This window comes from Camelus bactrianus, chromosome X, assembly GCF_048773025.1.
Source record: "Camelus bactrianus isolate YW-2024 breed Bactrian camel chromosome X, ASM4877302v1, whole genome shotgun sequence".
NCBI classification, from domain to species: domain Eukaryota; kingdom Metazoa; phylum Chordata; class Mammalia; order Artiodactyla; family Camelidae; genus Camelus; species Camelus bactrianus.
Genome location: NC_133575.1, coordinates 81,775,983 through 81,803,510, shown reverse-complemented (window position 1 = coordinate 81,803,510; position 27,528 = coordinate 81,775,983). Strand labels below are relative to the sequence as shown.

General features: G+C 45.2%; 1 protein-coding gene across 13 annotated transcripts in view; it reads left to right on the top strand.

Annotated features, from left to right (window-relative positions):
* Positions 1-27,528, top strand: part of PAK3 (p21 (RAC1) activated kinase 3) — a 240,498-nt gene that overhangs the window by 112,729 nt on the left and 100,241 nt on the right. Inside the window, exons 1-5 of one of the 13 annotated variants that reach the window (XM_074359934.1) lie at positions 12,634-12,882; positions 13,584-13,683; positions 13,979-14,088; positions 14,990-15,131; positions 19,155-19,302. The exons of 1 other annotated variant lie outside the window; for it this stretch is intronic. The gene's annotated coding sequence lies outside the window, so the exon portion shown is untranslated. 11 more of the 13 variants (XM_074359931.1, XM_074359932.1, XM_074359930.1 and 8 more) reach the window with 11 other exon arrangements.

Here is a 27,528-nt window from a genome sequence, read left to right as displayed (position 1 = left end):
ATCCTGGTTGATGGCTATTTTTGTGAGGCCTCATGACTTGCTGCTTGCTTAAATTAGTGTATTCATTTCTCTGCAGGCTGACTTTTAAAAAGACTTCACTCTTGTAGGCTTCAATCATTATTCATTCCATAGCCCCTCTCACTTGTTACAGGGCTAGTTTTTGGTCTCTTTCTCTTTTCCCCAGTTTATTAGCATGAACCCTTTCTGTTCTCTTTAACCTCTTCTTTAAGTGGTGCCTTCCTTCCTTCCTTCGCTGCTCTCAGTATGCAATAAGCATTTGAACAGATGAATTATATTCTTGTTTGTGTCCTTCCTCCTTCCTCTATTTTTTATCATAGCCCAATTCTTGGCCTCTCATCAGCTGTTACACATAAAACTTCATCTCTGAGTTTTTCATTCTGGAAGATGCAATGCCATGCTCTTGACAGTGAGCGTGGGAGGACTTCTCCACCCAAGCAGTACCCACCGTTGCCCTATGCTTTCCCCACTACATGTGCCAACTCTTTTTTTCACACAGCATGTCTTTCATCTGGTTCATAAATACCCCTGTATATACCTGGCAGAGTGCTAGGCGCTAGCTAGATGGCAGTGAACATGGCCTTGCCATCAGGCATGGGTCTCATCTATTTCATTTATGGACAGTCAACTCTTTTACCCATGACATGGATAAAGGCAACTTCAGAATCATTTTTAGCTTTTTGCTTGCAGATGTACCCATCCTGATTAGTCTCATGTTACACATTAACTTGCATATCTTGAGATATAACATTCAACAATTCCACAATGTGCTGGAGAACTGACTGGTTGGTCCATTCAGATGTGTCCATGAAATATTCACAGGGGGCCACTGATACCACGCAACGTTTGTCCAATATTTTTTGCACACACATCTCTGCTGCTTCCTGGAAGATCAATGTTTGCGAGCATCCAGAGGGCAGGGACTGGGCCTGTTTGACTTGACTTTTGGGGAAACTAGCTCAGAGCCACATCAATCCATTGTGTATAAAATAAAGTGTACAAGAGGTAACCAATTCACTGGATTCAATTAATTTTCTTTTCTCTGTGCTATCGAAGAGAAGTAGTGACTGTTAAATGAAAGGAAATGAATTGAAATAAAACTAATCACAAGTTGTAAATGTTTTCGTTCCAATTGTGAGGCAGCTTTTAAACATGGGCTGCTTATTCTCTGTCTTCTGTCCTTTGGGATTTTCGTACTCCATCCTCAGCTCAAGCTGTGCGTCAGATACTGTCATCTGCTCTAGGCTGCTTCCTTGGGACCTGCCTCCCTCACTGTGATTTGGATGGTTGGCACTCAATCATTTTCTAGTTGAGCAGAGTAAATGATGAGTTCTGGTGTCGAGCTCGTAGATGGTTCACACCCAGGGGTAGTTTCAAAACACCTTGTTCAGTAGTTGATTCCTTGAGCCTCTAAGCCTTTCTGAAATTTATTTTCCTCCCTGATTCACAAATTTTGAAACTATCCTTTCACTGACTTAGGGGAATGTGTAAAGCTTTATTTTGTTCTGGTTTTGGTGCCTTTCTCTTTTGTGTGTTTTGGCACAGCAAATTATTTGAAAAACGACTCCCCCTTACCCTAGAAGCTTTGCAAATGATCTATTGGATATATGGCCCCGTCCATTTCTTTAGGCCAGTGTAGAAACAACCTTGGGCTCAGAGTTCATCCAAAATGGGCCAGGGAGAGAATCTGCATAGAGGAAAATGTATTTGCTTATTATTTTTGTTTTTCAGTACAAGCAGGTTTCCCAAAAGTTGCTGAAAACATCCAACTTATCTTCAAGTGCTGAATTATTTTTAAATGTCATTTTTTAAACAAGAGAATTTGAGTGTTTAAAATGAAGATGTTATTTAAAAATAAAGTGCTGTATTGTGGCCAATCAAAATCCCCAGACCAGAAAATGGCTTTTCAATTTAGCCGGTCCGTTTTAATCCAGGTTATCTCAAGACTCTGCTAAAATAGCCATGAGATTGCTCCCCAACCCCACTATCATCCTCAGCCTTCTAAATCAGGATGCATAGAGATGCACAGCAGTGCAGAAAGGTGTTCTCAGGCAGGTGCTGGCCTCGACTCCTAATACGGTCAGATTGCAATTAACCATAAAGCTGAGGGTCATCAGCACTGAGAGGCATTTTAAATTTGTTTAACCAAAAGTCCTGTTTTAAGCTTCTTGGAGTGGATGAAAAATCTTGCTTACATGTATGAATGCAAAAGTCTGTCTTTGAAATCATGATGTTCTGATGCCTGAGCACCCTGGCCCGCAACAGAACCAAAGTCTTTAGCAGAAAAATCACCAAAAATATCCTCCTCTCATCTTGCTTCCCCAAACTGCAGTGGCTTCTACATTTTCACCTGTGCAATTCATTCCTAAATGCAGATACCTAAAAGAAGCAATCAGTGAAATCGCTGAGACTGTACTGAGAAGAGCTCAATCAGATTTCCTTCTTTGCAGACCCAGGAAGGAAATGGCAGCAACTTTAGCTCATTGGGCCTCTGGGTGGCTGGGAGAAAGCCCTGGAAGGAAGAATGGAACACAGGAGGGGAAAGAACATATTAAGACTAGTTTATAATTTTGTTTAGGACAGGCCTGTCATGTCCATGAATCATTGTCTTAAACTGTAGAAAGAAGAAGCTGATGTGCCTGTGTGTGTGGGGCGGGGTTTACAAAACTGGAATATAGTAAAAAATAATCAATTTATTATTTGAGGCTGCTGTTGTGGGTATTCTAGATCATTTAGGTTTTACTAAAAATCCAAGGAGTTTGAGGGCTGGGTGGTATAACTAGAAGGTGGTAGTTTCACCATCACCCTCATCCACCAGGCAAATCCAGATAGAGCCTGGGGGAAGAGTGATAAATCCTCAGCTCCCCACCCCCAATATGGCTTTGATAAATGTCTGATAATTTCAACTAGAGTGTAGGGAGAATGATGCTCTGTCTCTCTGCCTCTCTCTCTTCAGAACAGAATGAGGGGGTGTTTGCTTTTTAAATTACAAAAAGCAGGGTTAAGAGTTCTTTCTGGCCTTACATGGGTGGTGAAAATTAAAAAGGGTCGAAGACGATCCCAAGATTAGTGGGAAAGTACACCCTCCTCCCGTTTACAAAGACGCCCCACGTCTTTCAAAAGAGAACCGGCAAATTACCATGGAAATCTGCCCGAACCGGCAGTGCTCAAGTAGGAGTCAGAGCCTTTGTTAGCAGGGGTTTGTGGGGGCCAGCACCATAGTGAACACAGTTAAGCCTCACTAATTCCCTGAATGGGGGAAAGGCCAATCTCGATTTGTAAGAAGCTTGAATTTGAAAATATGTTTAAAGAAATGCCATGTTATTATTTCCACAACCCTGCAGTCAAACTGCTGGCTGGGGTCTGTGTTCTGAGCTGCCGAGATTCTTAAGGCCTTGAACAAATAGATAAGGATTGTAATTAGCATATTGGTCATTTGAATGCAAAATGCAGTTAGAGTGGCGTTTAAAAACAGCCTGTTAGCATCCTCCCCTAGCAGGCTGTCACTTTCCTGTTTATGGTATTAATTTGCCTAGCAACCTGCCCCCTTTCCTTTTCAGCAGTAAACTTTAGCCTGGCATGTCAGAATTCGTTAAATTTTCCATATTAGTAGCCGGCATGAATAAGGAGGGGAGGAGATGGACCGCTTGTAAAAATCAACACGAACATATTTTAAACTTTCATCGAACTGACCTTTAAAACTCATCGGTTAATTCATATTTATTATTTATTGGGTAGGGAATGTATTCTCTTCGATTGAAACTGGGGGGAAGGCACAGAGAACTATATTCAATACCTTGTAATGGCCTATAATGAAAAAGAATATGAAAAGGAATATATATATGTATAAATGAATCACCATGCTGTACACTAGAAATTAACACAACATTGTAGATCGACTATACTTCAATAAAAATAAATAAATAGGTAGATAGAGAAATAAATAAATGGAGGGAAGGGCATGTTTCAGGTGTTCCCCTCCCCCACAAGTGACCTGATCAAGTGAACACCAGAGAACATTGTAACTAGTTCCTGGATTAAAACAAAATAAGGATTGATTATGAGGTTCAACAGGTACTTAATTATATAGAACAAGAGCACATTGAGATCTGCTTCTATAAAACACGTCTGTAATGGTCAGCCCATCCTGTGCGCACCTATTAACTTTGGTTTTAAATTCACACTTGAGACCACTTAATTTGAAGTGTGATTGAGTTGTGTTTGGGAAGGGGAAAAAAGGAGAGAGAGACATGAATTACAGCTGCAATTTTAGCCAAATATTTAGTCTTCATCACTTTGTTATGCACGTGGAAGAAAAAGGCTATTTTTTTTCCCAAGTTGAACAAACCATCTGGCAGATGGGGTGCGGATTGCAGGGAAAAGCTGGGTGAAGCCTCATGGAGAATCAAACTTAAATGCCTGCCCCTTGGGAAAATTCTCCAATTCTACTTCCCGGCCCTGTGAGATTTAGACACTCTGAGAAAGATGGCGAGAGGTTACCCACTAACCTAAGGAGGAAAGATAATCCTTAAATAATGAAATCCCTATTGCAGTGCTTCCCAAACTTTGCTACTCATTAGAATCAGAGGAGATTAGAGCCTAAGATTTCTATAACCCTGATGCCCAGATTCATGCCATACAATTAAATCAGAATCTCTGGGTGGGAGGTAAGGCACCAGCAGTTTATAAAAAGCACCAGGTGACTCCACTTGCAGCAAACTGGGAACCACTGCCCCAAAGCTTTCCTGCTTTACATCCATTTAATCTATATTTAATCTTCCCGATTACTTTAAGAAGGAGGTGCTATTAGAGCCCCATTTCACAGATGAAGAAATTGAGGATCAGAAAGGCTAAATAAATTGCCCAAGTTCTCAAAGCTGTTAAACAGTGAATCTGCAATTTGAGTGCCAGCAGTTTAATTTCAGAGTCTGCATGTTGAACTTCTATGCAATACTGCGTCTCTGGGCTTTTGTCCCTGGATCTAGTACCATTCCAATGAATCTGATATGTGACAATCCCACATCCATTCAGTGAGGATTTATTAGGCACCTACTCTATAAATCTCAGTTTTAGGTATGTGGCTCTAGGTAGATTCAAGGGAATATGGCTAACTCCTGATAATTCAAGGGGCCTTCCAGATAGATGTGGGTTGGTTATCTCATTATTTGTGTCAAAGCTAAATGAGCCAAAGACTACCAGAGACAAGACTGTAGCTGGATAAAGTGAAATGTATTGACAAGATGCATCGAGGAAGTCCATGCCAGAGCAACCATAGGATGCCACTCTTGAAAAGAGGGAGAAGGGAACATCTTCTGCAGTGTTTGGATTCCCACTGAAGGATGCTGAGGAGGGATGTGTTCTGGGTTGATTGCAGTTTCTGAGGTGGGATCAGGAGAAGGGGAGATTGAGTAGGAATGGGGTACCATCATGAGGCAAGGGTAGCTTAGTAACTAGTATTCCCAGTAATAAATGAGAAGAGCAGAGCAGGTCTGGGCCGTCACTGACAAGAAAATAGTAGCCACTCAAGGAAGATGGAGGGCATTATGGCATACTACAACTACTGTGTAGCCTTGGGAGAAACTGTTTTTGGTTAACTTCACGGCTGGCTTTGTTTGTCTGTCCTCCCAGCCTGATTAATGGCAGGACTGTGTTTTCTTAGTCCAAGCTGATTTTTCTCTCTTTCACTGCTGAGCAAGTTTTGACTCTCAGATTTTGGCCTTTTTCAGGGGGGATGGGCCTGAGGCGGTGAGGGGGATGGGAGTTGATGCTCAGATCTACAATGAATAGTTTTGCTACTTTTCAGCTGAGTTGGTAAATTATTCAATGGGAGAGTGGATGTAAAACTGGCAAATTCTGAAAAAGGCTTGTATTTCAGTGAGTAGTACTACATCAATGTCAGTTTCCAGGGTTTTGACAATGTACTGTGGCTGTGTAAAATAAAATAATACAATATATCAAAATATTGGGGAAAATTCATTGACGCTTACCTGGGAACTCTCTGTACTATTTCTGCAACTTCTTGTGAGCCTTAAACTATGTCAGAATTTAAAAAAGCTATAGATGATGTGTAGCGGAAGAACAGATTTGTGCTGATCATCTTAATAAGACTTCTTAAAAGCAGTGTGACTTTCCTTATTCTCTTCCCCTAAATAATCCAAAATGGGTTTGTATCAACATTCTCTTATGTCACTGGATTTGAATACAGTACCCAGTAGTGCTGTCGGTCAACATCCATGTCTACCAGGTACAGATTACCTGTGGGGTTATAAATATGAGACCAGTCTGTGCATCAACGGAGGTGCCATTTGAGTAGGGTTGAGAAATACATGTTAAGTATCACCAGGTAGAGAAAAGAAAGAGAAAGCTGTGCTAGCAAAGGGAAGAGCAGGAGGAAAGGCACAGAGATATGAAAGTCAAGACTTATCAGGTAAACAGATACTGGTTTGATGGAACTGACGATTGGAGTATAAGGGAAGACTGGTGGGAGAACTTGGAAAGATGGATTGGAGCTGGCGTGTAACAGGCTGGATGCGATTCTCCTCTCTCTGAAATTGAGGACTTTGGACATTCCTTGTAATACTTACTTACTACATCTGTCTTGTATCACAGTTACTTGGGTATGTATTTTTTCTCCCCAACTAGATCCCAAGTTCCTCGAGGAGATGGTCCAAGTTTGGTTCACCTGTGTCGCATCTGTAGCACTGAGCTGTGTGCTCTGCACTGAGTAGGTGCTAGTAAAATTGTCCTAGGAATGAATAACGTATCACAAAACTGCAGTTGATATCCCCTGTCAAGAACATCTGGAGACCTAGATAATGGAGAGTGAAGTGTCCACCTCCTGGAAAATGAAAGCATCAGGCAGAAAAGCACACTGCCCATGCTCCTCAAGGTCCCTTTGTGTCTGGCTTTGGTGACTGGGTATGGCCATGCCCTACCATCTTTGACATTTGCCCTCCATTGGCCCTAGACCATGCCGTGATGGTGTCTTTTGAAGAGAGGTAATATGCCTTGCCCTAATCAACTTAGCATTCCACTCACACTTCCCTCTGTTCAGCTTTGCTGGAGGGTTGCAGAGATGCCTCACCCCTCCACTCCCTGTTCCCCAGCTCTCTGAGTTAGAGTGAATACAGTGGTTTGGCTGGGGACCTGCAGATGGCAGGTAAGGAGTTCCTCAAAAAGGAGATTTTCTCCAGGATTTGGCTGACATACCTTATCTGAGGGGATCTCCACTACACCCGTTGATGATTTTTTTTTCCCCTCCACCTCCTGAGGGAAATGTTCTATTGCTCACCACTTCAGATGGTTGGGTGTGGGGATGGGGGCACTTCTGTTCCTGACAAACTCATTATGTGGTTATCAGGAGCAGACACTGCCCAGGTTGTCACGACAACCAGCAATGATTCAAAGCTTCCCTGAAAGGTCTGTATCTCTGGCAAATAATCAGCCTTTAGCTCTCAGCAGATGCTGAACTGAGCAGCCAATCACAGGTGAGCTGAGAAAGCATGACATCATAGTCCAGCCGGTCCAAAAAAAAATTTAAGATTTGGTTTCCTACATCTCTCCTTGGTTCTTTGTCCCTTAAATTTTGTCCTCCACTTTCTCCTTCTCTCTCTCTTTTTTTCCTCCTAGGGAAATGGAGAGAGCAATGAAACCAACTTTCCGAATTCGATTTACTCTGCAGTTTGGCTTAGGTTCTGGCAGTGCATGGATCGGAGAGTGTAGGGAAGGAATGTACGATGTGATTCACTTAGGAGCAAAATCAAACAGAGCATCAGCTCAATGAAATACTGTGGTTTGATACATAGGACCATGGAAGTGGAGCTAATTAAAACCAAGTCAGAGGACAGGAACTTACCACTTACATTAATTTTCATCCACAGCCACCTGCATTTAATTGTCTTCTGCTTTTCCTTCGCTAACTTGCTGATGGAGGGGAGGAGGGCAGAGGCTGTGGGCTCCTGAAAGCTCACAGACTCTACAGGGCAGGTCCCTAACGGGCACTAATTATAGTGAAGAAAGGTGAGGGGAGACCTTGCAGTTCCAAGGTCCCACCGTACAGGAAGTATATGTAAATGGGGATTCATCGAGTCCATTTAGGAGATGTGTAGTTCTGAAATCTGTTAAATCCACTCATGTTCCGTTAGTCATTTGCATCCATACAGGAGTCCAGGGAGATTGGCAGGACAAGTTTCACAAAGGAGAAAGCTAAAGCGGAGGGAAATTTGAGTCTTACCCAAGGTATCCTAACCAGAGGCTACATTAGAGTCTGGGTCTCCTGATTCCCTGGCCAGAACTCTGAAGACCTAAGAGGATGGTGTGTTCCTAGCCACGGGCTTCCCTCTTTCCCCAGCCTCTGGTTTGAAGGGGTGTAGGAAGAGACCTCTGCCCAGCAGGCTACTCATCACGTGGTCTCTACAGGACAGCTGGAGCCCCTAAGGATTGGAGTGGAAGACGGGAGGGATGGGAAGGAGCCCAGTAGGGGCCCAACTACAGTGATGACAATAGGTTATAGTGAGCAGACCGGGATGAAAGAGGACTGGGCACGGTTCTCCCAGCCAGTTCCTTGTGCACTAGCTGCCAAGCCAGGTTCTTTTGTATTCAGAGCAGGAGGAGGTATTTTTTTTTTTAAAGTGCAGCTGCTATAGCAAAACCTGTGAAGACTGAGAGCCACAGAAACCCAGATCCATGACCAGGAATAATTTATGGCAGTGGGATTTGAGGCAGGGGTGGGAAGGGAGCCAGGATATCCAGGCTGCTTTTGCCCTGTGGGTTGTACATTTCTGCCCAGCACCCAGTGCCTGTCCAGGTACGGCTCAGCCCAGCCTGGCATGTCCTAGCATTTATTGGCACACCTGAACCATTGCCTTGGCATTTAGATGCCTTTAGGGATAGTAGGGGTGTTTTTGTTTGGTTTGTTTTTGTTTTTTCTTAACCTTAAGAAGCCTCTATTTCCCATTTTAATGTTTCTTACATGCAAAATACTGTATATGCTTATAGTAAAAAATGTATAAACAATGCAGAAGCATATAAAAAAGCCAGTTAGTGTCCCCCACTACACATATACTTACATGTCTTCCTTCCCACTTTTTATTTCCCAGAGTTACTCTACTAGCAGTTTGGTGTTTATAATTCCAACTTAAACACACACTTTTTAAAACAAAATAAAATAATACTGTGTAGAATAGTACACATGCTGTTCTACAACTTTTTTCACTCAAGATGGTGTCAAGGTGATTCCCATACATAGGAATCAATTCGACTCTTTTAAACTGATATATAATATTCCACAACATGTATATACCATAATTTATTCAACAAGTCCCTTATGAGGGACATTTGGGTTGTCCTTTATGTAAGATTTTTCATGCTTGTGTAAAATTCAGCAATGAACATATGTGAACATATCTATAAGTATATCCATAGGCAAATTCCTTGAGTTGAAATTGCTTGGTCAAGTGGCCTATGCCCTAAAAGTTTCCTGAGTATTGCCAGCTGGCCCCCCTCAAAAGGCTGTGCCATTTTATACTCCCATCAATGGTATATGAGAGTGAGCAATGTTCCCTGTATCTGGGATTTGATTGGAACAGTTTCAAGATATTTGTTTTAGTTTACACCTGATACCGCAAGCCCCATCCCAGAGCCTCTCACTTCTCATGTGACTCAAAGGGATGGTTGGTTGGTGGGCGTCAAAGGAGAAATACAACCGAAGTTGCCATGTAGGGTGGTAGAAAGAACAGGCCTGAGAGTGGGGGACCTGGTTTCTAGGACCATCTCTCCAAGACATTGAACAGGCTGCTTTAAACCCCTGGACCTCCATTCACTCATCTGTGAAATGCAGGTCATAATAATTGTCACAGTCCACTGTTGTGGTTGTTGTGAGGATCAAATGATGAGATACAAAAGTGGTATGTAACCTAAGAAGCAGGATACACATGCCAGAGTGGTTATTATGGTAGCGTTGTTGTATCCTTAAATCAATGAGCTTGGGGAAGGGAGCAGGGGAGGGTGGGAGTTGATGAACACAGATGAAATCTGTAAGACATTTCTATTTCCCTGCAAGTCCCCATGCAGTTATTCTATATCCCTGGGGAACAAACTCCAGTGGCAGTAAAGACTGCTTTATGGTACCAAGAATGATCTAGGTTATCACCCTTTCACAGGAAGACTGAACTCTTTTGTGCTGGGCCTGGCTCCTAAGTACAGTCCTCTTTCTATGACACCACTGTGCTTTAATTTGTCAAGCACCTGATAGGATTTTGGCCCCATGCTAGTTTCAGTAATCACCAGGGAGAGAAAAAAATACACTCATGAAATGTTTAAATAACCATGTGTGGTGATGGCATAAATAGCTCTGAGTTATAGCTGAGGTATATGGGAGGATTAGAGTGAAATCAGATACTTTTTAATTACAATTTAAATCAATAACCTAGAAGACCCAAGTTAAATCATTAGCCAGGAGAATCCAGTTATATCTTTCTGTTTTTTTTAAAGTATTCTTATTGTTTAAAATAACCCAAATATGTGCATTTTACAAATCAGAGATAAACATAAAGTAAATGACGTTCATTTATCTCAGTGATTTTTAGATTGATTACTTTTACCATGATGTAAAAACAAAAATTAATGTGATGGTTTACTCTTTTTTAGCCCCAAAGTTAATTTAAAAAATATGTGGAATCTAAAAACAAAAACAAAAACAAAAACAAAAAAGACGAACTGATGATTTACAAAACAGAAACAGACTCACAGACATACAAAACAAATTTATGGTTACTGGTGGGGAGGGGGTGGGAAGGGATAAATTGGGAGTTTGAGAAAAATATATTTAAAAAAAGATATCTGTAAAATCTTTGGAAGCAGAACCGTCTTGATATCACCCTATTAATCAAGGATGTGAGGAGGGTGAGGGGAGTTTTTGCGTTAGAAGACAATAACCACCATGTCCAAAAAAGCTATTTAAAAATTTCAGATTTAAAAAAAAGAAAAACCAAGCTGGTATACTCAGACTTTTTTCAAAGCAAGTATGTATTTTAACATCAGTAATACCACACATCATAGTAGAAGAAGCATGGGCTTTGTACTCAGATCTAGACACAAATCCCAGCTCTGCAAAATTCATGTACTACTCATGTATGCATTAGTATTTTTTTAATTAAGGAAAATAAAAAGTAAAAAGCAAAGTGATCCTTAAAAATGTCTGGAGTGCGTAGTTTACTTAGTCTTTGCCTCCCTCTTTCCTGCTTTGTCATAGGCCTGAAGGGTCATTGATGTTCTTTTCCCTATTCCCAGTATCATCACAATTTAAAATGAATTAGTCCAAAGAGGCATCCCAATTTCCAGCTTCCCCCAGATGTTGTCTCTGGTGAATCTAGAGGCCCGTTGTGTGACTTTTCCTAAAAGGACTTTGGCAGATGTATTAGTTCACTCTTGGTCTTGAAACTTATTTTTGTTGGCATTATGGAGAAGTGATTGCTGGGTGTTATGAAGTGTTGAGAAAATTGGATAAAAGTCAATGGGGAGGGTGATGGCCGAACTTGACCATTTAAGGATGTGAGGACACATTTATCTTTATAAAAAGAAGTTCGAAAGTGAAGAAGAAAAATCAACCATAATCCTACTTCTTTAACCCAACTATTATAATTTTATGTTCATCTCTGATCTTTTTATTCTGCAGGCATATTTCACATCGTTATAATTCAAAATGTACTTATTATTTTGTATTTTTTGTCATTTTTGATGACAGCTTATGGTCTCCTTGCTAGGATTTACCCTAATTTGCATAATCTAGTCAAATCCTAGGGTGGATGGATTTTGGAGTAGCAAGAGACAATATTTGAAGTTAGATTTTAGAAGGCTTTCTGACACCAGCAAAAATTTGAACTTTTTCTTAAACAGAAGAGATGCCATGGAAGGTTTTAGGGACAGGAAGGACAAGGAGAGCCGCATCTTAATGATTGTTAATATAACGATATATGTGTATGTGTGTGTATGTGTGTGTGTGTGTGTGTGTGTGTGTGTGTGTAAAGTAGATATTCTTTTTCTATAATGCTTTTTAAAGAATGTGCTTCATGTGCAGAAAGGCGGCTTCCGTATCTAGACTGCCATCTCTTTGAATCCCACTGCCATATCTGCCTCTCTCAGTTTACTGTGGATTCCAGAGATTCCGTCAGTGTAACCTACTTGCCTGACAGGTGGTGTCCCAAATCCAAACCATTTGCTCCCAGTAAGGAGTGCTTGTGTAGCTGGACAGATCTCCTCCTCTGAAAATGTATCTGAAAGCCCAGTCTTCCTGAGGGGGTGCAGTTGAGGAAGACATACGAAATAAGCCCCTCCACTCCTTGCTGTCAGGTGCGCCTCTTTCTCGACCGCCCCACCTCTGTCTAGACAACCCTGACAGTGTAGAAGTTTCCATCTCCTTTTCCTTTCCCTCTCCCTGTTCCCTCCCCTTCATTTTTTTTTCCCTCCCAGGCGCTTCCTGCCTGGAAACAAAAGATTGGTCCCCAGTAGCCCACTCAGGGTGATTTTAGTTTTCTCCGCCCGCTCTGATTGGCCTCCGTGCGGTGCAGAGCCCGGGTGACGTCATAGCGGAGCAGGGCGAGGGAGCGGTTGCCGAGCAGGGCTCGACCGCGGGCGGGCAGCTGTGGGCAGCGGACCGTCTGGGGTTTCGCGCAGGGGGCTGCGGCTTTCCCCGGCCCGGAGCGAGTGTGCGGGGCCGGGAGGAGAGCCGGGGGGGTGGGGTGGGGAGCGGGCCGGGCCCGGGGCTGCGGCCGCGGCCGCGGGGCTGCGGCTCCCCAGCCCCGCCAGCCAGCCCCAGCGCTCCGAGGGAGAGGAGAGGTCTGGACGTGGTGGCTGGACCAGTGGCAGGTAAATCCCGCGATGGATGGCATTTGGCTCGCTCTGGGGAGGGGGTGGCCGCTGGGCTCTGCTTTTAGGCCGCTGGGCAGATTTTCTGCCTTCCCGGACCCTCCTATGGATGTCGCGGCGTCCCGGCCTCGAGTCCCCTCCGTGGCTCCCCCGGAGCCCTGACAGCCAGCGAACAGTTTGCACGATCCCGGCTCGCAAACGCGGACAAGTGGGTGTGTCGGGGCCATTCCCGGAGGACCTGGGCCCCTTGGAGGGGTCAAGCCCTAGACTCGTTTACTGGGGCCTGGGCCGCTTGAGGCAAAATCCGCCCCAAAAGCTACGTCAGTCTGTAAGTCTTATACCGTTTTCCCGCCCCCCCCTCCCCCAGCCACTGTAGCAGCGCCGGCAGCTCCCCCATCCAAAGGGGAGGGGGTGTGGCCGCGGCCCCGGCAAGTCCGGAGGAGGGGGCACAGTCCGATCAGAGCAAACAGAAAAAGTGACGATTTTCTTAAACGGGCGCCTTTCCCCTTTTATTTTTCTTTATCCCCCTCCCCTTTTTTGGTGGTGGGAGGACCATGACAGGAGGACCCTTTTCTTCCTCTGTGGGGACTGGAATGATGCAATAATGTCCTTAGAAAGCCCGGGGTCCCTCAGTTGGCCGTCGTCTTTGTCTGGGGAGCAGGGTCATAAGGTCCACTGCCCCCCTTCCCTGTCCCCCTCAGCTTGCAGGGGGACCTTGCCCTCAGATTGTGAACTGGCTCTGGCAAGATTCCTGCCACAGTTTCAGACGGATTGACCATTTTGGATTCTTGTTCTCTGCAGGTTTTCCTTCCCTAGGTGGTGGTTGAGGGGTGGGGTGGGGAGCTGTGGGAGGGCGGTGCCCGCAGGGAGGGAGCCAGAGGCCCCACTTGTTTTTTCGGTCCCACCTTCCAGAGTCCAAGGCCAGACTCTGGACTTGAGGGTTCCAGGCTGTGGTCTGTAGAGATGAAGGAGAGCAGGATGAGTGGCTTGGCTTTGGGAGGCATGAAGGGGGCGGTTGCAGTGCTATTTTTAAAAAATGGCTTTCAACAGGGAAGCCTTTAGCCATGTTAGTCTTGCTCCCCCCATGGTTTTGCAGACTCAAATCCAGGCCAACTGTATGGCTGTCTGAGGTGTTGGAACAGAAGGAGGTCCATTCCTGTTGGTGACAGCACTGTGGCCCTGTTCTGGGATGACCGAGGTATAAAGGTCAGTGCGGTTTTCACTGGGCCATCAGCAAAATTATAAATTGGGCAGGTCTGTGATGTGTCAGAGGCTTCTGACAATCAGGGACACCTTTGGGCAAAGGGGCTTAATAGGGTCATGGATGATTAACAAGCCCCGGCTTGGATAGAGCCATGTAAGCTTGTTTCTGGATACAAATATCCTACCCTGCTCCCCCATGGAAGAAGCAAAATGGCAAGAGACCAGGATGTATGCTGAGAAAAAACCAACAGCTGCGAGTCGAGGCCAGGGGGACCTTGGGATGTCAGGGAGCAAACCCTCCAAGCCTCCAGGCAGGCAAGTGGGCCTTGCCTACAAGGCAAGACACCTAACAGGAAAAGGAGGTTTGCCTGTGATAGGGGTGCAAGCAACAACACCCTAACTAAGGACATGCCAACTAGCTGTCCATTCCCACAGGTTGCAGATCTTCTAGTTGGGGGCAGAAATTGAATATAGAGCAAACAAGCTTGCTGAGGTCTTTGGGGGGAAGGGAGTGGATGGGCATGACAGGAGAGGGAAATGAGGAATCACTGCGGGGATGGGGAGGTGCTGCCCTCATCGGAGACCCTGTTATTACGAGGTCAGAGACTAAGCTACTATGAGTTCAAAGTTGATAGCCAAGGCAAAAAAAATCGGATCTAAGAATCAGATAGAGTAGGTAGGTAAGATCAGATGAAGTAGGTAGGAACAAATCCATAGAGAGAGGGAGGGAGAGATAAGAAAAGAGAGACATCATTTTACCAGGAGCCCAAAGGCCCTGATTTCCTTGGTAAAATGGGAGAAATTTTGGTGGTTAAGGCACCTGTGGGTCAGCCCAGACTTAGGGGAACGACTTCTCCGTAGTTGGAGAATCAATAGCGTTCGCACCCATGTAACCCATCTTCAGGCACCAGTAGCTTTGGTCACAGGAAGGAAAAGAAACTCAATGAGCTACAGCCTCCACACTGGCTCTTCCTCCTGAGTAAGAAGTGAGTAGGGGGCCAGGGCCCCAAAGGGGACTTGGGGAGCTTCAAATCTGGTGGAGACAGGTAGGTTGACTACTTCTATATGGGGTGGGTCTGGGCCCAGTCTAGGGCCCCAGCTGCCGGTGTGGAGGTATCTGCTTGTACTCAAAAAAGGAAGCCCTCTTTCCCAGGGGCCCATGGGACCCCGAGCTGACCAGGGATGGCGAAAACCACTGCCCTAGAAGGTAAGTGAAGCTTCTGAGGCATTTAGGGTGCAGCTTAAGCTTCAGATGTCCTGTTGTCCCCCAACATCCCCACTGCCTGCCAGAGTCTAGGTGGTTCCCTCTACAGGGCCTGGGGTGGACTCGCCGGCTAGCTCGGCACTACGCGGCTTCTCCAGCAGGGGGCGGGAGAGAGCACGCAGCAGCGCGGGGCCAGGGTACTCCATTTCAGGGGTGAAGTCTGAGCCTCCATCAAGTAACAGCCGTACTTTTCAAATCGGATTTAGAGGTACCAGAGAACCAAATGAACCCTCGGCTCTGGCAGTCTGTTTCCGTTTCCTCCCAGAAAGGTGTCGCTTCCTACCGTGCTCTGCAACTTTGGAAGGAATTTGCATTTACGCCCACGGTGGTTGCTGGAGTCTCTCATACAGCCTAACACGGAGTTTAATTGGAAATGTTAATCAATAAGATGGATCTGTGTCTGATTTGCACAACCGGTCAATTATCTGCAGGTTGGGGCAATCTGTGCTGCCAGGGGATTGTGAGCAGGGGCAAAATGGTTTAGCCACAGCTGGGTCTGCGGGCGGGATGCAAGATGGGGGAAATGGACCTTGAAGACTGGAAAGAGATGAACGGTTTCTTGGTGGGGAGTGGAAATCACGGAAAGGCCTGGGCGCGCCTGGTCACTGAGATGGAATAGGATGGTCTTGGAGTCCACCCAGGGGAGGTGGAGGCCGGGGTTTTGCCCTGGGGTGGGAAGGTGCTGGATTTGGAGAAGGAAGTCTTCTATGGACTAGAGGACCAGGAGCTGGGGTGGAACCAACCTTGGGAGTCAGAAGTCAGGGGTTTTGGTCTGAGTGTTTCTGTCCCTTTCTGGGCCTCAGTTTCCTTGTCTTTCAAATGATGAGGTTGGACTAGGTGGTTTCTAAGGTGGTGGTGACATTTTAGGAAGTGGGTCCATTTGTTCTTGGCAATGATTCCCCCCACTCCATTTACTCCTTCTACATCACGCTTTTTGGTATGCTCTCCAGTTGAAGGGAAGACAGGCAACGAACACACAACCACTACACACAATTCATCTCTCTCAGCAGTGTAGCCTTACTTTTATTCATGTGAGTGGGAGCAGGAGGGGAAGAGATGCCCGAGTGGAGAATCTGCCCCTATAACCAAGCTCGTGCAAAGCTCTGTGGGGGATCTGGTACAGATCTTACACCGTGGGGGTGAGGGGAGCAGCTACACATTAGTGGCCCTGACTCCCTAGCTCAGTCTCAGAACAGAAGGGCTTGGGGTGAGGGTGAAGGAAGGGCCTGGCTTAGGGTGTGCATCCTTTCCCTATCTTTCTCACTCCTCTCTCTCTTTCTGAGCCAGGCAGACTTTTTGGAATTCTGCACTCTCAAGAGACTCTACCCCTAACATTCAGCACAATCGCGCCCTCTAGTGACCTCAATGGGAACACCTTTGGCAGAGCTGTCTATACGTCCCTGGGGCCCAGCTCCGGAGCCAGTGCTTCACCCCCTGTGCAGCTGTTACTCCCTGTGGAGAAGGGCTCTAGTCCTTCCAACTGGCCTGAAGGAGAAACTCAGGCAGCAGCGGCTTCCTGCAGGCCCATCTCACACATAGATGGGGCTGGGAGTTGAGAGAGGGAGCCATGCCCCTAGTGCCCAGTTTCCTTCTTTGGGCCTGAAAAGGGTTCCAGAACGTTCCCAACTATCTTCAGTGCTGGTCCAGGCACTTGCTATGGGAGGGCCCTGGAAGAGAGAGAGGTGTTTGTCTACAGCTTCCCTGCCCCACCAAAAAGGTGGCAGGCCTAATCCCCAGAAAGATGCCAGCAGGAAGCTGGAACGCAGCAAGGCGTGGTGCTGGTAGGCACATGATGAGTGCACATATCTCTAGTCCAGCCTCCAGCAGGAGGTTAGGCCACAGTGTACGCACAAGGCAGCATAGACACCCAACAAGATGCAGATACACAATGTGGCATAGACATAGGACACATGCTATAGGGTAGACACAAGCACTCCATAGCGCAGAATGGATACAATGCACATGCGGCACAGTGCAGACCCACAGCACGTGCACGAGATGGCACTGACAAGGTCGCATACACAGAGAGATATAAACACTGCACGGACACACACACACACACACATGTCCTGGTACAGCCACACAAATACAAAGTGGTGCAGGATGCAGCTCAGATATATCTGACCCCATATGTACTCATGCACAGGACGCACCCCCTCACTTCCGACACAGCATACCCGCAGACAAGTGAGAGGAGTGTGGCCACCAGGTGGAGCTCCGTGTCCTGCTATTTGCATGTGCACTGGCTCCAGCTGCCCAACCTGTGGGTTCCAAGCAGGCTGCCATGGAGTTATTAAGCGGCTGAGGGAAGGTGGAGGTAGCCCTAAGGAAAGCTCTTGATCTTGCACAGAGACCTGGTGGTGCTTGGTTAGTACCAGTTGGTGCACTTGCCCCCTTTTCCCCCCTCTGAGTCCCTGTAGTGCTCCTCCCTACCTGGGGATGGGCAAGGGACTTTCTATAGTCCTTCTTCTTGAGCCCTCTCCGAGTCCCACCCCTCTCTGGAGCTTTGGCAGCCCTCCCTCCCTTACCCCCACCGCACGCCCTGGCAGGATGAGCTCATGCAGCGGGAGAGGGGGTGGGCACACCGCTCAGTGGCTCAGTGGGTAGAATTTGGAAAGGCTGCTCGGAGTGTGCGCGTGGGAAGCTCACAGGGAATGCCAGGGCCGCTGGGGGACAGACGTGCTCTGGAGGCTTGCCAGCAGCAACTGGCAGACCTGGGGTAAGGCTTGGTCTTTTTATTCGAGGGGGGAGAATTGGGAATAATGGGGCTTTTCTTGGCTCCCTGAGGCTTCAGTTTTACTGTCTCCATCTTTAGATATCCAACCGTCCATCCATGTCTTTGGATCAGGACATTGTGCATTCTGGAATCCTCTAATAGAACGTGTGCTAGCCTGGATCTGGTTCTATTAGAAGTTAGCACAGAGGTGCTGCTCTTCGAGGACAAACACCATGGAGAAAAGAGGGGGAAGGTTAGGAAGGATTTCAGAGCTTGGGGTCCTATCAAGGGAATATCAGTCTCCTTGAGAGGCTCAAGCGATTGTGGGGAAAGGCAGAAAGGCGGGGAGCGGTAAAGAAGCCCTGTCTCTGTCATAGTTGGCCATGGAACCCTCTTTGGGGGAAGACAGGGTAAATTGTAACCCCCTAAAACCCCAGGATGTATTCACCCAAAGAAATCTGGGAAAGAGTATGGAAGACATCCCTGTGGTGGAGATTAGGCTCAGAGGCCCTCAGCAGCTGTGAGATGATAGCAAATTAGGGAACCTCAAAATGCTCCCCCTACCCTGCCCACCAACCCAGTGAAGGAAGCTGTTGAAAAAGGAAATGGAAATGGTGGTGGAGACTTGGAGTTGAGGGATGACATAAACTGAACAGCAGGGTCTTCAGGAAGCTCAGGTATCCTCAGAGCCAAACCTGCCTTTGCCATCATCTTGCAGTTTCCTATTGTTCACTGGACTGTACCATCTGCTGTGAATATGCAGATACTTCACATCTGTAATATTAGTGCTCCCAACACTTGTCCAAGGTGACTACGGCAGGTCTTTTCCACTCGCTAACAAGCAGATCCAGAGTGGTGAAGTGACAGCAGTTCTCAACTTGAAACTCCCAGTTCACTGCCCTTTCTGGACTCCTACATACCAAGGCTTTTTTTTTTTCACCTCTCGACTATGATTCTCTGTCTTCTTAAGGGAGTTTCTGAGACTGACTGTAGTGTGTGTGTGTGTGTGTGATGTTTGGGGGTTGGACGAGGGAGCAATAGCAGGTAGGGAAAGAGGTTCCTGCTCCCCCACAATGCTTCTCTCGGCAGGTTTCCCCCAAGAAAAGGCAGCTGAGTCCTTGCATCTTGTGGCAGCTGGTGTGCCCAGCACTGAGTCCATCGGAGCTGAAGGCAGCCCGGCCCCTTCTCATGGGCAGCACCCACCTGTGCTGAGGTCCTGCAGCGGTGGCGGTGTGAGGTGAGTAATGGATTCCAGGGCAGGGAGTTAGAGATCTCCAAATCCAGGTAAATGCCACCTTTCCACCAGAGCTCTTGATATGAAAGGCCCTGCCTGGGCCTCACCAGCCAGGCCTCAGGGCACAGTCTCTCTTTTCTGGAGGATTGTGCCCAGTATAGCTGCCCTGGGTCTCTTGGTTCCCCAGTCTCTAATATGGGAATGACAGCCTTGACCTACATCCTGGAGTGAGTAGGAGAAAGCACCTAACAGTCATTGCCAAGTCCTTTGCAGATGTCAAGCTCCATCTAAGAGCTTCAGTGTAACACAGACATGCTTTCCATCAAGATGTCATTTCCTTTCCTCTGGCTTTCCTGATGTTGAAGTGGCATTTCAGCCACATGCCACCAATTTGCCAATTGGTTCCTATAATTTCTACTGCCTCATAACCTGAATTTTACCTTCCTATTCAAAGTGTACCCCCACCCCGTCCATCCCAGCTTCTGGGCCTGGCAGCCTTAAGTTAAACCTTCTAAGCCTTTCCTCTGCCTTCCCACCCAACCAGGGAGCATTTCCTCCCCCACTCTCCAATAACACTTGAGTCTGTAGCATAGAGTGTGGCCCTTGCTTCTCTGCTGCCTTAACTAATTCTTGCATGGTTTCTGGAGTATTCATCTTGGCAGGTAAACTAGACTGTAAACTCTTCAGGAGTAGGAACTAGATTTCACAGGTCTCCAGTCTCTCTCGCAGGTGCCTGACAGTTCCCCAGCAGCTTTTTGATTTGGGCCACTCTCTCTTCCTCTCCACTTCTCTCAGGTTTCTTGGTCTGCCTCTCTGATCATCTACCTGTCTCTTTTCCTCTCAGGCAGCCATTACAGCTTCCTCTGTTGTCTTCTCTGTCTGGCCTTCTGTTGCTATATGCTGCGGTCCAGCTATCTGTTTGTATCTTACCATCCCTCTGTCTCTGTGTCTGGTCTTCTGTCTCTTTGTCAGTTACTTAGGTGTCTCTTGTATTGCCCAAGTCACATCCAAACAACCAAAAACAACAAAAAAAAAACCCTAACAAGAAAAACAAACAACCTAAACAAAAACCAAAGGAGGAATATTCAGCATAGTTCACTTTCACACTGAGCCTGTCCTGGGGCTGCAAGGACAAAGGAAAACTGCAGCTCAGCGGCAGCTGATTCTGTGATGCCTTCTCATGGAGGGGAAGCTCCAGAGTGTAGGCTGTGAAATTGAAGGTATGAAATTACAGCCTTGCCGATACTGATGCATTCAACTTTCTAGAGATGCTCTCCGGCAGGGGATCCTCTACAGAGCTTGAGCAACAGAAGGTAACTAGAACTGGCTAAAATAAGACGTAAGCCCCTGGGTTTCTCCTGGGTGTTCTATGACAGCCACAATAATAACTTGTATTTATTGAGTGCCCACTGTTGCCAGCTCTGTGCTAGGCATTTTACGTGCATGAGACCATTTGATCCTATAGTAACTCTACAAGGTAGGTATTTTTCTCTAAGAGTTACTGGTTTTGTTTTGGATTATAAAAGTGATATTGGCTCAAGGTAGGTATTTTTAGCCTCACTGTTTTACCCCTGAGGAGATAGAAGTTGAGATGGGCTAAGGAAACTGCCTCAAACTAGACACATTGTGACTTTGGGAGGAAAGACACTTCCTGGAGAGTTTCTCAGCATCCCAGATTATTTTGGTACCCTCCAGTGCTCACTCATGCACATGCGCATGCATGTGCACACACACACACAAATCCACACACGCTCTCTCAAGCCCACTCACACACTCTTATATATTCACACTATCATCTTTACCTCCTTTATTCACACTCATTGTTCACACTGGACACATTCATAGTGATGATCATTCTTACCCCCTCATCCTCACACACGGTCACATTTATGAACACACTGCATACAGGTTCATCCATACTGCCAAACACTGATACAGACTCCCATTTATATATTCACTATTCTGTACCAACACACACTCACACTTACCATACACCCCACCTTCACAGTCTCATCCACTCACACCTTTATATTCTCTCTTACATCCTCACACTTTCCCAGTCAGACCTACACACTCACATCCACACATATGATACAGTCACCCTTAACCATCAAATTCCTATACAATCATACACACTCTACACACATTCTTACGTTGACTTTCCTCCGCCAGTTTCTCATATAGTCGTACACGCACTCAATTTCATACACTCCCAACACATGTGCACTGAAATCACCTCCCAGTTACACGTTCACGTGGCTTATAACTCACAGGGACACACACATGTGCATACATGCTCATATGTTCACGCTTGTCCATGCCCACACCATGAACACAATCTCAGCCATTTAAACTCTTCTGTTTTCTTACACTCAGAATTCCATTCTCTTCCATTGCCATACTCAGCACTGACACAATCACTCTAATGCCATTACATTCACACGTCATCACACCTACACATGGAAACACTCATTTTGACACAGAGTCACAATAATGCTAATAGCGACACACTGTCACGTAGACACCCATGTATAATTTCCGAGACTCTTATACACACCCCCACACTGGTAGTGCAACATTCACACACTTTCTCACTCATACACACACACACACACACACACACACACACACACACACTGTAACACACCCAATTGCAGGCAATAGTTCATTACCACAGCTGACTTTTTTTTCCTGTTTTGCCTCTGGTTCTCTTCTCACTGCTGCTAAAAGGAAGAGTGTTGTTCCCAGCCAGGGTGGTGGTGGGACAAGATCTTTCTAGCAGAAAGGAGTGGGATTTATGTCTAGAATTAAAAAGAAGAAGCTCGAACCCTCACATCAAGTTTTATATCCTTTCACCATAGTTTCCATCTACAAAAATCATCTCTAATCACTGAAACTTAGCCAGACCTATTCAAAAGAGGTTAGGGTATAGATGGTTTGTTTATTTTCTGGAAGTTGATGGCTTAACTGGCCACCTCATTTCTCTCCCAAGGGGGAGAGAAAGGTGAGGCTTGCATTTCTTTATGCATTCTTGGTGGTTTCCTATGCAGAAGTGATCACACAGACAGGGCAGCCCTGCCTCCAGCAGGTACCTCTAATCTAGCCTGGTCTACTTTCCCCCTGTTAACCCTGGACCATGGTATTCAAGAAAGAGAAAGAAAAGGTTAATGAGCTAACTGGATGATAAAATACGTTTTTTTTATTATTTTAAACTTTTATTTTTATTGAAGTATAGTCAGTTTGCAATGTGTTGATTTCTGGTGTACAACATAGTGATTCAGTTATATATATATATGTATTCCTTTTCATATTTTTTCATTATAGTCTATTACAAGGTATTGAATATAGTTCCCTGTGTTATACAGTAGGACATTGTTTATCTATTTTGTATATAGTAGTTAGTATCTGCAAGTCCTGAATTCCCAATTTATCACTTCCCCCTCCGTAACCATAAGTTTGTTTTCTATGTCTGTGAGTCTGTTTCTGTTTTGCAAATACGTTCATTTGCGTCATATTCTGAGATTCCACATATAAGTGATCTCACATGGTATTTTTCTTTCTCTTTCTGGCTTACTTTACTTAGTATGACAATCTCTAGGTTCATCCATGTTGCCACAAATGGCATTATTTTATTCAACACATTTCTATTGTGAGTGGGTGCACATATATAGACCCCACTGGAATTTCAACATCTGTTACTAACAAGTTATCAGAGGAAATTTCTCAGTGGGCGTGGGTAAAGACAAGCTGAAAATACTTCCTTGCACTCCAGATAGACTGTAGAATCCCTGCAAGGGTGCAAAAAAAGAACAGGAGTGAACCAGTAGATCAGAAGCCTGGTGCCAGAGTCACGTGCCACCCTAGTCCACAAGAGCACTTTGTAGAAGTCTCCCTAGTCCATGGCTTCCCCTGCTGTACTCTCCCTGGAGTGAAAATAGTGCAAAATATGTCCAAGCTGCCATTTGATACGGGTTCTGGCACATCGTGGGAAAGAGCCTATACTCTGGAACACCACCTTCCCTCCATCATTAGATTGAGAACTTCTTTGATATTACAGACCACATCACCTTACTTATTTTGGTTCCCAATGCCTAGCACAATGCTAAGCCCAGAGCAGCTTACTTGTGAAACTCAATTAAGAAACAAAAAGGAGGGGGAGGGTACAGTTCAGTGGCTCAGTGGTAGACTGCGTGCTTAGCATGCGTGAGGTCATGGGTTCAATCCCAAGTACCTCCATTTAATAAATAAACAAACCTAATTACCCCCCCCACACACACACACAAAGGAATGAAAAGGACTGGGTGGGCCGCACCATGTTGTCAGGACAGATCCAATGCCTCTCTTCCTCAGTCCCAGAATTCCAATGGCATTATGAGCTCAGATTGAGGATCTTCTGTGCACCTCACATAGTGCGAGGTCCAGAGGGAGATTCAGATGGGTAAAAGGTACACCCTCTGCCCTTGAGGTCGTTTCCTTTGAATTGGAAAGATGAAGTCACCATGAAACAGGAGTACAAGGCTTGAGGGTTGGCGGAATCTTTATCATAGAATCCAGTGGTCTCCGGGCTCCAAAGGCCTTGAGTGCCCATGGTTGGTTGGGAACAGCAGTCAGCATTTAGGAAAGCCACTTCACAAAGCAAACTTCCTTGTAGACATCTTGCTTAGCACAGGAAAGATATGTCATCTTTCTAGAAGATTGTGTAACAAAGCGCTTTGTCACTGGGCGTAAGGCAGAGGAAGAAAAGTGAGCTTTTAAGACCTTAATGGAAATATCGTACTTAATTAAGATTTAGCCACCACCTCCTCCAGGAGACTGCTTTAGGAAAATAGCCTGGCAAATTAACATTTGATCATCTCTGCCGATACGCTGAGATTCACCGAAAGCAATTTATAAAACTGACAGCACTGGCTGAATTTTAGGATGAGAAAAATGCACCTGCCAGAATTCACTTGATTACAGTGAGGAGTCCTAAGAAAGGAGACCCACCCCTTGCATTTATGTGGTATTTTATACTTCTCAAAATATTTAATAACCCATAAATCCATTATGATAGAAGCATTAGGAGCACCAACTCTGGAGTCGGCTAGAACAGCATGTGAATCCCAATCTGGCCACTTGTTAGCTGTGTAACCTTGTTTGAGTTAATCACCTAGCCTTCTCAAGTCTCAGTTTCCTGATCTGTAAAATGGGCATGACACTAATACCATCTACCTCATTGTGTTGTTATGAGGATGAAATGAGATAATATATGAAAGCATTTAGCACAATAGTCAGTGCTCAACAAATGGTAGATATTATTATCCTTACACAGCCCTTGGAAGGAGGTGCTTTCAAAGGGGCAGAACCCTGAAATAACAGAGAAACAGTGTGGTTCTTTGCCACCAAAGACCTAATTTTCACAGGACTTGTTGCCTGCCTGCCTTTAAGTCATTTCTCCTTAACCACGAGCTAGGGGTCAGTGCTTACTCCCACTTAAGAAGATGAGTGAAAAAGAAAAGTAACCTAGGAGAGTTTCCTCAATTCAATTTTAGGACATGCTTATCTGGCCACTGTAGCAATGTCTCTTGTTCATTTCAATGTACCCTCTGGTCCTACAACTTTCCCCTTGAAATTGTGAAGGCTTCAGTAATGTCACCTTTATTTGCTGGTACAGAAACTTAGGAGAGGAGGAATGGAAAAGACTGATGCTGGTGGAGCCAGAGGTCTGGTCTCTAACTGCAGGCCCTCCTCTGCCCTTGATTCTCATGCTGAAAGGTCTGCTTTGTGGGTAGAGGGTCTGCTCATTTCTAGGCTTTGGTTCCCAAACACCACAGCAGAGGCACAGTTCACTCCCTTCAAACCTCGAAGAACATTGGTGACCATGCAAAAGCTGTGAGTAACTCAGAACTCCTCACATCACATGAAACTGTAGTGTGATTGAGGAAGCATAAGTAAGAGCATGGGCTTTGGAATCACACAGCTGTGGGATTGTATAGTCTTACTGTGTGATCTTGCTCTGTGACCTTAGCGAGTGAGCTGATGTCTCTAAATGTCAGTTTCATCTGTAAAATGAAAATAATACCTCAAGTGGTTACGCAAGTTCTGTGAACTTGTGCTTGAGTCACTTGTAACAGAGTGCCTGGGACATAAACAGATCTCAGTGAATGATGGTGATTTCACTTACGGCTTGTGAAATCTGTGGCAATAATTGTAAATATCTTCTACTGGTAAAGTACCTTAAATTACTTGAAAGCATTTTCCACACATGGATTGTTTGATCCTCACAACTCCTGGGTGAGGTAGTCACCTTGTATATGTGAGGTTAATAAGATTCAGAAGGACCAAGGGAAGTACTCAGGGCCTTGAAGCTCATTAGCAGCAGTGCTGAGAAGGTACCAGACCAGACTGAATATTTGCCTCTTTGCTTGGCTAAGTCTTTGGGGAGACGGTTAGCAGATATGAGCCATTTGAACTGAGCATAGTCCTTCTTGTGAAAAACTGTCTGAATGCTAGCTACAATTGATCTGGTTTATCACCCAAAGGAAAGTCTTTCTTGAGGCATGCTGTGTGGTTTTCTTCATGCTGCTCCAGGAGCACCAAATGGCCAGAGTCTGGAAATTCTGAAAACGTACTGAAACATCAACAGACCTCTGGTGACACTTGGCCTTTTCTCTTCTGACGTGAAAATTACAAGGTGTCCACTGTAGTGAACTCTAGGCGGAGGGTGGGAGGACAAAAAGATAAGCGCACTTTTGACCTTTTTGTGACATTTGCCTCATAGCCATACTCATGTTGAAACACCCTTCTCATGATTTCCATAATGTCATAGAGCCAGTTCCTCCACTCCTTTAACTATGTTTCTCAGGGATCTCGGCTTCCTCTACTGGCCCCTAAATGTCAGTGTTTCCCCAAGGTCTTTCCTCCTCTCTTATTCTGGGCTCGTCCTAGGCAATTGCACCCACTCCCATGCTGATAGTCACCAAATGAATATTTTCAGCCCACATGTCCTGCTCTCCATCGAACCATTTCATGATGCCAAATAAACATGTTAGAACTGCTGCTACATTTGTATTTATTGTCTTAATTTTGCTGTCTCTATTGAGAGGAATAGATAAAGCTAGAGAGAGATTTTCTCCCCCACTACATGTGGTTTGATGTTTCCTTCAGCTTTTTATTACTTGCTGTGTAATAAACGCAGGGTGCTTAGCTATTTGTTCAGCTTCCCACTAGATAGTCTTGGTTTAATTTTTACTGAGATATCCAATGTGTCAGTGGGTTTGTTCTTTTTTCTCTGCATTTGGACGTATGCAAAAGTTACGTATTCGAGGACTATTTGCAGATATTCAGCCTTTGTAGAATGTTTATGTTTGTTGGCAGAGTCCTTGTAAAAATTTAGACAAATTTCTATATAACTCGTAAGTGCTATCTTATTGGCCGAAATCAGAATAATGTGCTCTTATTATTCTCTTGGGAATATGATTTTACTGGTGGTCCAGTGACGACTAATATAAGGGAACTCCCATATAGTCATATTTGTTATCAGCATACCAACTTAGTTTTTTTTTTATAATCACCATTCTAAACTAGTTGTTTACTCTCATTTCCAGAAAAAAGCAGAAACTGAGGCACAGTTCTGTCTGAAATCCTGAACAAAAACTAAAGGCTACACTAGGGATGTAATGTACAGCATGGTGACTATAATTAATAATACTGTATTGTATAGTTGAAATTTGCTAAGACAGTGGATCTTAAATGTTTTTACCATACTAGAAAGGAAAACAAAGCAAAAAAACCGATGTGAGGTGATGGCAATATGAATTAACTTGATTGTGATTTCCATGTCACAATGTGTATGTATACCAAATCATCAATCACGTTGTACATCTTAAATAAATACATTTTTAATGTGTCAATTATCCCTCAATAGACCTGGAAAATCCCCTAAAGACTAAAGAAACCGTTAGTCCTGCCACACTCCTCTGGACCTCTTGGAATAGAAATCTGTTTCTACCCAGATTTCCATTTGGGCTCCTGAGACCAGTTAATCCCACCAGGCTTAGCATGTGTGACATCTTCGGCCAATGTCCAAAATGGAAACCCCTCTTGAAGCCTCCCTTCTCCTGTCTTTCGGTTCCCATACTGCCTATGCTTCCTCTCCCGTGGCTTATTTTCTCAGAGTTGTCCCTTTTCAAAATTATTTCCATGTTGCTCCCTGGGACATCCCTAAGTCTTCAACCTGCTCTATCTACT